General features: G+C 38.9%; 1 protein-coding gene across 1 annotated transcript in view; it reads right to left on the bottom strand.

Moving 5' to 3' along the window:
* The window catches only part of PGAP1 (post-GPI attachment to proteins inositol deacylase 1), a 79,204-nt gene that overhangs the window by 56,366 nt on the left and 9,161 nt on the right, over positions 1–13,677 (bottom strand). The gene's annotated exons all lie outside the window — the stretch shown is intronic.

Genomic DNA, 13,677 nt, shown 5'->3' with positions numbered 1-13,677 from the left:
GTTTTCTTCATCTATTTAGATGATCCTATGATGAATTACATTGATTGATACCTGAATATAAACCAACTTCGCATTCTTGGGATAAATCCTACTTCGTCATAATGTATTATACTTTAAAATACTGCTGGATTTGATAGCCTAATTTTTTTAACTTTTTTTGGGGGGGTTTATTTTATTTATTTATTTATTTATTTATTTTATTTATTTATGGCTGTGTTGGGTCTTCGTTTCTGTGCGAGGGCTTTCTCTAGTTGTGGCAAGTGGGGGCCACTCTTCATCGTGGTGCGCGGGCCTCTGACTATCGCGGCCTCTTGTTGCGGAGCACAGGCTCCAGACGCGCAGGCTCAGTAATTGTGGCTCACGGGCCTAGTTGCTCCGCGGCATGTGGGATCTTCCCAGCCCAGGGCTCGAACCCGTGTCCCCTGCATTGGCAGGCAGATTCTCAACCACTGTGCCACCAGGGAAGCCCCTTGATAGCCTAATTTTTTGTTTAGAATTCAAAAAAAATTTTTTTGGCCACACTGTGCAGCACACGGGATCTTAGTTCCCCAACCAGGGAGTGAACCCGTGCCCCCTGCATTGGAAGGCAGAGTCTTAACCACTTCCCCACCAGGGAAGTCCCTTTTTCCTGTTGTGGTTTTTTTTGGTTTAGAATTTTATATCTATGTTTATGAGGGATATGAGGTCTTTATTTTCTTTTCAAACAACTGTCACTCATTGTCTGATTTTGATAGTCAGGGTTTGCTGGTTTCTTAAATGAAGTGTTGTTGTCTTCTTATTTTCTGAGTTTGTGTAAGATGGGTATTATTTCCTCTTTAAATGTTTGAAAGAATTCGCCACTGAAGTCATTTAGCTCTAGGTTTTTCTTGGCAGTAAGATTTTTAATTACAAATTCAAAAAAATTCTAAACAGATATAGAGCTAGTCAGACATTGTTTCTTCTTGTAACTGTTTTGTAATTTAAGTTTCAAGGGATTTGTGCATTTCATCTGAGTTGTCAAATTTATTGGCATAAAGTCTTTCATAACATTCCTTTAATAGCTTCTTAGTATCTGTAGGCTCTGTAGAGATGTTCCCTCTTTTAGTCTTGATATTGTTAATTTGTGTCCCCTCCTTTCTTTTCTTAATCAGTCTATCTATGGGTTTATCAATTTTACACATCTTTTCAAAGAATCAGCCATTGGTATCAATTTTTCTCCACTGTTTGACTGTTTTCTATTTAGCTGATTTCCATTCTCATCTTTATTGTTACCTTATTTCTACTTATTTTGAGTTTACTTTGTTCTTCTTTCTCTAGCTTCTTAAGTTGGAAGGTTAGATGATTGCTTTTAAAACTTGTTCTTTTCTAATAAAAGCATTTATTTATTTATTTATTTATTTTTATAGTTGCCTAATTTTATTTTATTATTTTTTTAACATCTTTATTGGAGTATAATTGCTTTACAATGGTGTGTTAGTTTCTGCTTTATAACAAAGTGAATCAGTTATACATATACATATGTTCCCATATCTCTTCCCTCTTGCATCTCCCTCCCTCCTACCCTCCCTATCCCATCCTTCTAGGTGGTCACAAAGCACAGAGCTGATCTCCCTGTGCTATGCAGTTGCTTCCCACTAGCTATCTATTTTACGTTTGGTAGTGTATATATGTCCATGCCACTCTCTCACTTTGTCACAGCTTACCCTTCCCCCTCCCCATATCCTCAAGTCCATTCTCTAGTAGGTCTGTGTCTTTATTCCCGTCTTGCCACTAGGTTCTTCATGACTTTTTTTTTCCCCTTAGATTCCTTATACATGTGTTAGCATACTGTATTTGTTTTTCTCTTTCTGACTTACTTCACTCTGTATGACAGACTCTAACTCCATCCACCTCACTACAAATAACTCCATTTCGTTGCTTTTTATGGCTGAGTAATATTCCATTGTATATATGTGCCACATCTTCCTTATCCATTCATCCGATGATGGACACATAGGTTGCTTCCATGTCCTGGCTACTGTAAATAGAACTGCAATGAACATTTTGGTACATGACTCTCTTTGGATTATGGTTTTCTCAGGGTATATGCCCAGTAGTGGGATTGCTGGGTTGTATGGTAGTTCTAGTTTTAGTTTTTTAAGGAACCTCCATACTGTTCTCCATAGTGGCTGTATCAATTTACATTCCCACCAACAGTGCAAGAGTGTTCCCTTTTCTCCACACCCTCTCCAGCATTTATTGTTTCTAGATTTTTTGATGATGGCCATTCAGACCGGTGTGAGAAGATATCTCATTGTAGTTTTGATTTGCATTTCTCTAATGATTAATGATGTTGAGCATTCTTTCATGTGTTTGTTGGCAATCTGTATATCTTCTTTGGAGAAATGTCTATTTAGGTCTTCTGCCCATTTTTGGATTGGGTTGTTTGTTTTTTTGTTATTGAGCTGCATGAGCTGCCTGTAAATTTTGGATATTAATCCTTTGTCAGTTGCTTCATTTGCAAATCTTTTCTCCCATTCTGAGGGTGTCTTGTGGTCTTGTTTATGGTTTCCTTTGCTGTGCAAAAGCTTTTAAGTTTCATTAGGTTCCATTTGTTTATTTTTGTTTTTATTTCCATTTCTCTAGGAGCTGGGTCAAAAAGGATCTTGCTGTGATTTATGTCATACAGTGTTCTGCCTATGTTTTCCTCTAAGAGTTTCATAGTGTCTGGCCTTACATTTAGGTCTTTAATCCATTTTGACTTTATTTTTGTGTATGGTGTTAGGGAGTGTTCTAATTTCATACTTTTACATGTACCTGTCCAGTTTTCCCAGCACCACTTATTGAAGGGACTGTCTTTTCTCCACTGTATAAGCTTGCCTCCTTTATCAAAGATAAGGTGACCATATGTGCGTGGGTTTATCTCTGAGCTTTCTATCCTGTTCCATTGATCTATATTTCTGTTTTTGTGCCAGTACCATACTGTCTTGATTACTGTAGCTTTGTAGTATAGTCTGAAGTCGGGGAGCCTGATTCCTCCAGCTCCATTTTTCGTTCTCAAGATTGCTTTGGCTATTCGGGGTCTTTTGTGTTTCCATACAAATTGTGAAATTTTTTGTTCTAGTTCTGTGAAAAATGCCAGTGGTACTTTGATAGGGATTGCACTGAATCTGTAGATTGATTTGGGTTGGAGAGTCATTTTCACAATGTTGATTCTTCCAATCCAAGAACATGGTATATCTCTCCATCTATTTGTATCATCTTTAATTTCGTTCATCAGTGTCTTATAATTTTCTGCATACAGGTCTTTTGTCTCCTTAGGTAGGTTTATTCCTAGATATTTTATTCTTTTTGTTGCAGTGGTAAATGGGAGTGTTTTCTTAATTTCACTTTCAGATTTTTCATCATTACTGTATAGGAATGCAAGAGATTTCTGTGCATTAATTTTGTATCCTGCTACTTACCAAATTCATTGATTAGCTCTAGTAGTTTTCTGTTAGCATGTTTAGGATTCTCTATGTATAGTATCATGTCATCTGCAAACAGTGACAGCTTCACTTCTTCTTTTCCGATTTGGATTCCTTTTATTTCTTTTTCTTCTCTGATTGCTGTGGCTAAAACTTCCAAAACTATGTTGAATAATAGTGGTGAGAGTGGGCAACCTTGTCTTGTTCCTGATCTTAGTGGAAATGGTTTCAGTTTTTCACCATTGAGGACGATGTTGGCTGTGGGTTTGTCATATATGGCCTTTATTATGTTGAGGAAAGTTCCCGCTATGCCTATTTTCTGCAGGGCTTTTATCATAAATGGGTGTTGAATTTGGTCGAAAGTTTTCTCTGCATCTATTGAGATGATCATATGGTTTTTATTCTTCAATTTGTTAATATGGTGTATCACATTGATTGATTTGCATATATTGAAGAATCCTTGCATTCCTGGGATAAACCCCACTTGATCATGGTGTATGATCCTTTTAATGTGCTGTTGGATTCTGTTTGCTAGTATTTTGTTGAGGATTTTTGCATCTATGTTCATCAGTGATATTGGCCTGTAGTTTTCTTTCTTTGTGACATCTTTGTCTGGTTTTGGTATCAGAGTGATGGTGGCCTCGTAGAATGAGTTTGAGAGTGTTCCCCCCTCTGCTATATTTTGCAAGAGTTTGAGAAGGATAGGTGTTAGCTCTTCTCTAAATGTTTGATAGAATTCGCCAGTGAAGCCATCTGGTCCTGGGCTTTTGTTTGTTGGAAGGTTTTTAATCACAGTTTCAATTTCAGTGCTTGTGATTGGTCTGTTCATATTTTCTATTTCTTCCTGGTTCAGTCTCGGCAGTTCGTGCATTTCTAAGAATTTGTCCATTTCTTCCAGGTTGTCCACTTTATTGGCATAGAGTTGCTTGTAGTAATCTCTCATGATCCTTTGTATTTCTGCAGTGTCAGTGGTTACTTCTCCTTTTTCATTTCTAATTCTATTGATTTGAGTCTTCTCCCTTTTTTTCTTGACGAGTCTGGCTAATGGTTTATCAATTTTGTTTATCTTCTCAAAGAACCAGCTTTTAGTTTTATTGATCTTTGCTATCGTTTCCTTCATTTCTTTTTCATTTATTTCTGATCTGATCTTTCTGATTTCTTTCCTTCTGCTAACTTTGGGGTTTTTTTGTTCGTTCTCTAATTGCTTTAGGTGCAAGGTTAGGTTGTTTATTTGAGATGTTTCCTGTTTCTTAAGGTAGGATTGTATTGCTATAAACTTCCCTCTTAGAACTGCTTTTGCTGCATCCCATAGGTTTTAAGTCGTCGTGTCTCCATTGTCATTTGTTTCTAGGTATTTTTTGATTTCCCCTTTGATTTCTTCAGTGATCACTTCGTTATTAAGTAGTGTATTGTGTAGCCTCCATGTGTTTGTATTTTTTACAGATCTTTTCCTGTAATTGATATCTAGTCTCATAGCATTGTGGTCGTTAAAGATACTTGATACGATTTCAATTTTCTTAAATTTACCAAGGCTTGATTTGTGACCCAAGATATGATCTATCCTGGAGAATGTTCCATGAGCACTTGAGAAAAACGTGTATTCTGTTGTTTTGGGGTGGAATGTCCTATAAATATCAATTAAGTTCATCTTGTTTAATGTATCATGTAAAGCTTGTTTCCTTATTTATTTTCATTTTGGATGATCTGTCCATTGGTGAAATTGGGGTGTTAAAGTCCCCTACTATGATTGTGTTACTGTCGATTTCCTCTTTTATGGCTGTTAGTATTTGCCTTATGTATTGAGGTGCTCCTATGTTGAGTGCATAAATATTTACAATTGTTATACCTTCCTCTTGGATCGATCCCTTGATCATTATATAGTGTCCTTCTTGGTGTCTTGTAATAGTCTTTATTTTAAAGTCTATTTTGTCTAATATGAGAATTGCTACTCCAGCTTTCTTTTGATTTCCATTTGCATGGAATATCTTTTTCCATCCCCTCACTTTCGGTCTGTATGTGTCCCTAGGTATGAAGTGGGTCTCTTGAAGACCACATATATACGGGTCTTGTTTTTGTATCCATTCAGCCAGTCTGTGTCTTTTGGTGGGAGCATTTAATCCATTTACATTTAAGGTAATTATCAATATTTATGTTCCTATTCCCATTTTCTTAAATGTTTTGGGTTTGTTATTGTAGGTGTTTTCCTTCTCTTGTGTTTCTTGCCTAGAGAGGTTCCTTTAGCATTTGTTGTAAAGCTGGTTTGGTGGTGCTGAACTCTCTCAGCATTTGCTTGTCTGTAAAGGTTTTAATTTCTCCATCAAATCTGAATGAGATCCTTGCTGGGTAGAGTAATCTTGGTTGTATGTTTTTCTCCTTCATCACTTTAAATATGTCCTGCCACTCCCTTCTGGCTTGCAGAGTTTCTGCTGAAAGATCAGCTGTTAACCTTATGGGGATTCCCTTGTGTGTTATTTGTTGTTTTTCCCTTGCTGATTTTAATATGTTTTCCTTATATTTAATTTTTGATAGTTTGATTAATATGTGTCTTGGTGTGTTTCTCCTTGGATTTATCCTGTATGGGACTCTCTGTGCTTCCAGGACTTGATTAACTATTTCCTTTCCCATATTAGGGAAGTTTTCAACTATAATCTCTTCAAATATTTTCTCAGTTCCTTTCTTTTTCTCTTCTTCTTCTGGGACCCCTATAATTCGAATGTTGGTGCGTTTAATGTTGTCCCAGAGGTCTCTGAGACTGTCCTCAGTTCTTTTCATTCTTCTTTCTTTATTCTGCTCTGCAGTAGTTATTTCCACTATTTTATCTTCCAGGTCACTTATCCGTTCTTCTGCCTCAGTTATTCTGCTATTGATCCCTTCTAGAGTATTTTTAATTTCATTTATTGTGTTGTTCATCGTTGCTTGTTTCCTCTTTAGTTCTTCTAGGTCCTTGTTAAATGTTTCTTGCATTTTGTCTATTTTATTTCCAAGATTTTAGATCATCTTTACTATCATTATTCTGAACTCTTTTTCAGGTAGACTGCCTATTTCCTCTTCATTTGTTAGGTCTGGTGTGTTTTTACCTTGCTCCTTCATATGCTGTGCGTTTTTCTGTCTTCTCATTTTGCTTATCTTACTGTGTTTGGGGTCTCCTTTTCACAGGCTGCAGGTTCATAGTTCCCGTTGTTTTTGGTGTCAGTCCCCAGTGGCTAAGGTTGGTTCAGTGGGTTGTGTAGGCTTCCTGGTGGAGGGGACTAGTGCCTGTGTTCTGGTGGATGAGGCTGGATCTTGTCTTTCTGGTGGGCACGTCCACGTCTGGTGGTGTGTTTTGGGGTGTCTGTGACGTTATTATGATTTTAGGCAGCCTGTCTGCTAATGGATGGGGCTGTGTTCCTGTCTTGCTAGTTGTTTGGCATAGGGTGTCCAGCACCGTAGCTTGCTGGTTGTTGAGTGAAGCTGGGTCTTGGTGTTGAGATGGAGATCTCTGGGAGATTTTCGCCGTTTGGTATTACGTGGAGCTGGGAGGTCTCTTGTGGACCAGTGTCCTGAAGTTGGCTCTCCCACCTCAGAGGCACAGCCCTGATGCCTGGCTGGAGCACCAAGAGCCTTTCATCCACACGGCTCAGAATAAAAGGGTGAAAAAATAGATAGAAAGAAAGAAAGAGGATAAAATAAAATAAAATAAAATAAAATAAGATAGAATAAAATAAAGTTATTAAAATAAAAAAATAAAAAATAATTATGAAAAAAATTTTTTAAAGTTAAAAAAAAAAAAAAAGGAAACAGACGGACAGCACCCTAGGACAAATGGTGAAAGCAAAGCTATACAGACAAAATCTCACATAGAAGCATACACATACACACTCACAAAAAGAGGAAAAGGGGAAAAAATAATATATGTTGCTCCCAAAGTCCACCTCCTCAATTTGGGATGATTCGTTGTCTATTCAGGTATTCCACAGATGCAGGGTACACCAAGTTGATTGTGGAGCTTTAATCCGCTGCTTCTGAGGCTACTGGGAGAAATTTCCCTTTCTCTTCTTTGTTCACACAGCTCCCAGTGTTCAGCTTTGGATTTGGACCCACCTCTGAGTGTAGGTCGTCTGAGGGCGTCTGTTCTTCACTCAGACAGGATGGGGTTAAAGGAGCAGCTGCTTCGGGGGCTCTGGCTCACTCAGGCCAGGGGGAGGGAGGGGTACGTTTGCGGGGCGAGCCTGCGGCAGCAGAGACCTGCATAACATTGCACCAGCCTGAGGCGTGCTGTGCGTTCTCCTGGGGAAGTTGTCCCTGGATCACGGGACCCTGGCAGTGGTGGGCGGCACAGGCTCCCGGGAGGGGAGGTGTCGATAGTGACCTGTGCTTGCAGACAGGCTTCTTGGTGGCGGCAGCAGCAGCCTTAGCATCTCATGCCCATCTCTGGGGTCCACACTGATAGCCACGGCTCGCGCCCGTCTCTGGAGCTCCTTTAAGCAGTGCTCTTAGTCCCCTCTCCTCGCGCACCAGGAAACAAAGAGGCAAGAAAGTGTCTTGCCTCTTCGGCAGCTCCAGCCTGTCCCGGACTCCCTCCCGGCTACCTGTGGTGCACTAACCCCTTCAGGCTGTGTTCACGCCGCCAACCCCAGTCCTCTCCCTGCGATCCGACCAAAGCCCGAGCCTCAGCTCCCAGCTCACCCCCCGTCCCGGCGGGTGAGCAGACAAGCCTCTCGGGCTGGTGAGTGCTGGTCGGCACCGATCCTCTGTGCGGGAATCTCTCCGCTTTGCCCTCCACACCCCTGTTGCTGTGCTCTCCTCCGTGGCTCCGAAGCTTCTCTATTTATTTAGTTTTATAATTTTATTTATTTGGTTATTTGTTTTTGGCTGTGTTGGGTCTTCACTGCTGTGCGCAGGCTTTCTCTAGTTGTGGCAAGTGGGGGTTACTCTTCGTTACAGTGCGCGGGCTTCTAATTGCGGTGGCTTCTCTTGCTGCGGAGCACAGGCTCTAGGCATGCGGGCTCAGGAGTTGTGGCTCGTGGGCTCTAGAGTGCCGGCTCAGTAGTTGTGTCGCACAGGCTTAGTTTCTCCACAGCATGTGGGATCTTCCCGGACCAGGGATCGAACCCATGTCCCTGCATTGGCATGCGGATTCTTAACGACCACGTCACTAGGGACGTCCCTAATAGAAGCATTTAAAACTATATTTCTTCTAACTACTACTTTAATCTTACATATTCTGATGATGTGTTTTCATTTTAATTCAATTCAAAACACTTTCAAATTTTACCTGTGATTTTCCGTTTGACCTCTGGGTTATCTAGAAGTCATTTCCAAATATTTGAGGATTTTTCAGATATCTTTTTCTTGTTGATTTCTAATTTAATTCTGCTATATTCAGAAAATAAACCCTGTATGATTTCAATCCTCTGAAATTGAGACTTGTTTTACGGCTTAGCATATGGCATACCTTAGTAAATGTTCCACATGCATTTAAAGAGAACACAGTTTGTACAGTTGTTGGGTGTGTTCTATAAATGTCAACAGGTTAAGTTGGTTAACAGTGTTCAAATCTTCTATACTTTACTGATTTTCTAGTTATTTCCTCAATTACTGAGAGAGGATTGTTGAAATTGTCAACTCTAAATGTGGTTGTACCTATTTTTCCATTTAGTTTGTTAGATTCTGCTTCATGAATTTGGAAGCTCTGTTATTAGGTGCATGCTCACTTCAGATACTTTTGCCTTGTTGATGAGATGACTCATTATCATGAAATGTCCCTCTTTATCCCTGTAATATCATTTGTCCTAGAATCTACACTAAGATAGCCATGCCAGCTTTCATACGATCTGTTTGTATGTACAGTTTTTCCATTCTTTTACTTTTAATCTATCAGGATCTTGACATTTAAAGTGGCTTTTGCTTTCTAGTATCCAGATTAGCATATAGTTGGGTGGGTCTTGCTTTTTTATCCAGTCTGACAAGATCTTTCTTTTAATTGGAGTGTTTAATCCATCTACAATTAATGTAATTATTGATATAGTTGCATTGAACTCTATCACTTTGCCATTTGTTTTCTGTTTGTCTCATCTGTCTTTCTGTTCTTTCCTCCTTTCAGATTGAATACAGGCATACCTCATTTTATTGTGCTTCACTTTATTCTACTTCACTGATACTGCATTTTTTACAAATCAAAGGTTTGTGGCAACTCTGCACTGAGCAATCTATTGGTGCCATTTTCTAACAGTATTTGCTCACTTTGTCTCTGTGTCACATTTTTGGTAATTCTCACAATATTTCAAACTTTTCCATTATTACTGTATTTGTTATGGTGAGCTGTGTGATCCGTGATCTCTGATGTTACTACTACAACTTGATGAAGGCTCAAATGATGGTCAGCATTTTTTAGCAATACTTTAAAATTGAGGTACGTACATTTTTTTAGACATAATGCTATTGCACACTTAACAGCCTATGGTATAGTGTAAATGTAAGTTTTATATGCATTGGGAAACCAAAAAATTCATGAGACTTGCTTTATTGTGATATCTGCTTTTTTTTTTAACATCTTTATTAGAGTATAATTGGTTTACAATGGTGTGTTAGTTTCTGCTGTATAACAAAGTGAATCAGCTATATGTTTACATATATCCCCCTATCCCCTCCCTCTTGTGTCTCCCTCCCACCCTCCTTATCCCATCCCTCTAGGTGGTCACAAAGCACTGAGCTGATCTCCCTGTGCTATGTAGCTGCTTCCCACTAGCTATCTGTTTTACACTTGGTAGTGTATATATGTCAATGCTACTCTCTCACTTCGTCCCAGCTTACCCTTCCCCCTCCCTGTGTCCTCAAGTCCATTCTCTACGTCTGCATCCTTATTTCTGTCCTGCTCCAAGGTTCTTCAGAACGTTTTTCTTTTTAGATTCCATATATATGTGTTAGCATATGGCATTTTTCTCTTTCTGACTTACTTCACTCTGTAGGACAGACTCTAGGTCCATCCACCTCACTACAAATAACTCAATTTCGTTTCTTTTTATGGCTGAGTAATATTTCACTGTATATATGTGCCACATCTTCTTTATCCATTCATCTGTCGATGGACACCTAGGTTGCTTCCATGTCCTGGCTATTGTAAATAGAGCTGCAATGAACATTGTGGTACATGACTCTTTTCGAATTATGGTTTTCTCAGGGTATATGCCCAGTAGTGGGATTGCTGGGTTGTATGGTAGTTCTATTCTTAGCTTTTTAAGGAACCTCCACACTGTTCTCCATAGTGGCTGTATCAATTTACATTCCCACCAACAGTGCAAGAGGGTTCCCTTTTCTCCACACCCTCTCCAGCATATACTATTTGTAGATTTTTTGATGATGGCCATTCAGACCAGTGTGAGACGATACCTCACTGTAGTTTTGATTTGCATTTCTCTAATGATTAGTGATGCTGAGATCCTTTCATGTGTTTGTTGGCAATCTGTATATCTTCTTTGGAGAAATGTCTATTTAGATCTTCTGCCCATTTTTGGATTGGGATGTTTGTTTGTTTGATATTGAGCTGCATGAGCTGCTTGTATATTTTGGAGATTAATCCTTTGTCAGTTGCTTCATTTACAAATATCTTCTCCCATTCTGAGGGTTGTCTTTTTGTCTTGTTTATGGTTTCCTTTGCTGCGCAAAAGCTTTTAAGTTTCATTAAGTTCCATTTGTTTATTTTTTTTATTTCCATTTCTCTAGAAGGTGGGTCAAAAAGTATCTTGCTGTGATTTATGTCAGAGAGTGTTCTTCCTATGTTTTCCTCTAAGAGTTTTATAGTGTCTGGCCTTATATTTAGGTCTTATCTGCTTTATTGCAGCAGTCTGGAACCGAACGCACAATATCTCTGAGGTATACCTGTATTTCTCCTCCATTTGCTCTTTAGCTACATCTGCTTTTTTGTTGTTGTTACTCTAGAAATTACAATATACAGCCTTAACTTATCTACCATGAATTAATATTATACTTCTTACTGCAGTGGAATAATTCTATTTACTCCTCTTCCCATTCTCTTCACCATTAGTATATATTTTCCTTCTAAATAAATTATAAACCTCATAAGGAATTCATTACTGAAAATAAACTTTTTAACCTTTTAATTTTGAACCAATTAGAAAGAAGTTGGAAAAATAGCACAGAGAGTTCCCATATACCTCTCACCCAGTTTCCCCCAATGTTAACATTTAATATAACCATACAATTATCAAAATCAAGAAATTAACATTGGTGCAGCAACAGAATTGACTGCAGACCTAACCTAAGTTTCACCAGTTTTCCCACTAATGTACTTTTTCTATTTCAGGGTTCCATCCAGCATCCCACCTTGCATTTATTGTTATTTCTCCTTAGTATCCTCTAATCTGTGACAGTTCTTCAGTCTTTCCTCATTTTTTATGACCTTGATGCTTTTGAAGAGTACTGGTTAGTTATTTTATAGCATGTCTCTCGATTTCAGTTTGTTTGAAGTTTTCCCATGATTAGAATGAGGTTATGCATTTTTGACAATAATGCCACAGAAACTATAGTGTCAGGAGATTCATGATATCAATATGTCTTATTACTTGTAATGTTAATCTTGGTTAAGATGATGTCTGCCAGGTTTCTTATTGTGAAGTTCTTTCCCTTTGTAGTTAATAAATATTTTAGAAAAGATACTGTGAAACCATGTGGATATCCTTTTCCTCCTCAAACTTTCACCTACTGATTTTAGTACCCATGATGAATCTTGTCTGTAGCAATTATTACTGTGCCATTCACCTAACGGGAATTTTTTATTTCCCTCTTTCCTTCTACTAATCACAAAACTGCCAGTTTTTGTTACTCTGACAATGTCTCTATTTTGCCCTCATTTTTGCTAGATATGCAATTTTAAGTTGAGAGTCCCCTCCCACCCCATCATCCTCCAAAAACCTTTAAGATGCTGTCCTATTGTTTTGGGCTTTCATTATTTCTGATGGAGACCAGCAATAATTTTTATTGTTTTACCTGTAGGCAAAGAGTCTTTTTTTCTCTGGCTGCTTTTAAGATTTTTCTCTTTACTTTGGTTTTGAACAATTTGACTAGGATAAACTTGGGTGTGATTCTGTGTTTATCCTGCTTGACATTCATTGACCTTTTTGATCTGTCAGTTGAAAATTTTAATCAGAATTGTAAATTTGGGGCCTTTAGTTCCTTGAATATTTTTTCCTCTTATATTTCTCTCTCTTCTTCTTCTGGGGTTCCAGTTATGTATGTGTTAGCCTACTTAGTATTGTCCCACAGGTTCCTGAGGCTTTGTCCTTTCCATCCTTTTATCCTCTGTGCTTCATATTTTGGATAGTTTTTAACTGTCCTGTCTTCAAATTCAATGATCTCTTGTTCTGCAGTGTTCAACCTGCTTAAAGCCTATGTACTGAATTTTTCATTTCTGTTTTATTGTTTCAGTTCTCAATTTTTCCTTTTTGTTCATTATTTATTTATTTATTTATGGCCACGTTGGGTCTTCGTTGCTGCACGCAGGCTTTTTCTAGTTGTGGCAAGCAGGGCTACTCTTCGTTGTGGTGCGTGGGCTTCTCATTGCGGAGCATGGGCTCTAGGGGCGCGGGCTTCAGTAGTAGTGGCACACGGGTTTAGTTGCTCCGTGGCATGTGGGATCTTCCCTGACCAGGGCTTGAACCCGTGTCCCCTGCACTGGCAGGCAGACTCCGAACCACTGCGCCACCAGGGAAGTCCCTGTCCTTTTTTTTTTTTAATAGTTTCCATGTCTCTACTGCGCTCCCTCATCTGTTCCCTTGTTGTTTGCATCTTTTATTCTAAATCCTTAACTTTGATGTTTTTGAGGCTTACATGGAAGCATTGTTAAGGTGGATCCTAGAGTAGCTCTTACTTTAGGGCTAGAGTAGCTCTATTCCTAAATCGTGTCCTTTCTTGGGTCTCAAATGAATGCCCAATGTTCAGATAAGTCTTTCTAACTAGCTGGTCAGAACTCCTGTGCACCATGTGGCCTCTCAAATCTCAATTCAACGCACCATTCCGCATGAGCTGTTCTTGCCAGGACTTGCACAGTGGTATACCAAGGGAGGAAATGACTTATCCTAGTAGGTAGTAGAATTATCCCTGACGCTGTTTAGAATTGCTTGCACAGATGAATTTGAGTCTGTTGTACTGCTCTTTTAAATTTCTCTAGGGACACATATTCCCCCTTATTCCTTGCACCTGAAGTAGACACACCCCACCACTTCCTCCTTGGTATGCTATTGCCTTGTAGCCTCTT

This window comes from Eschrichtius robustus, chromosome 5, assembly GCF_028021215.1.
Source record: "Eschrichtius robustus isolate mEscRob2 chromosome 5, mEscRob2.pri, whole genome shotgun sequence".
In the NCBI taxonomy this organism is placed as follows: Eukaryota; Metazoa; Chordata; class Mammalia; order Artiodactyla; family Eschrichtiidae; genus Eschrichtius; species Eschrichtius robustus.
The sequence above is the reverse complement of the archived record's forward strand: the minus strand, read 5'-3'. Positions and strand labels throughout refer to the sequence as shown.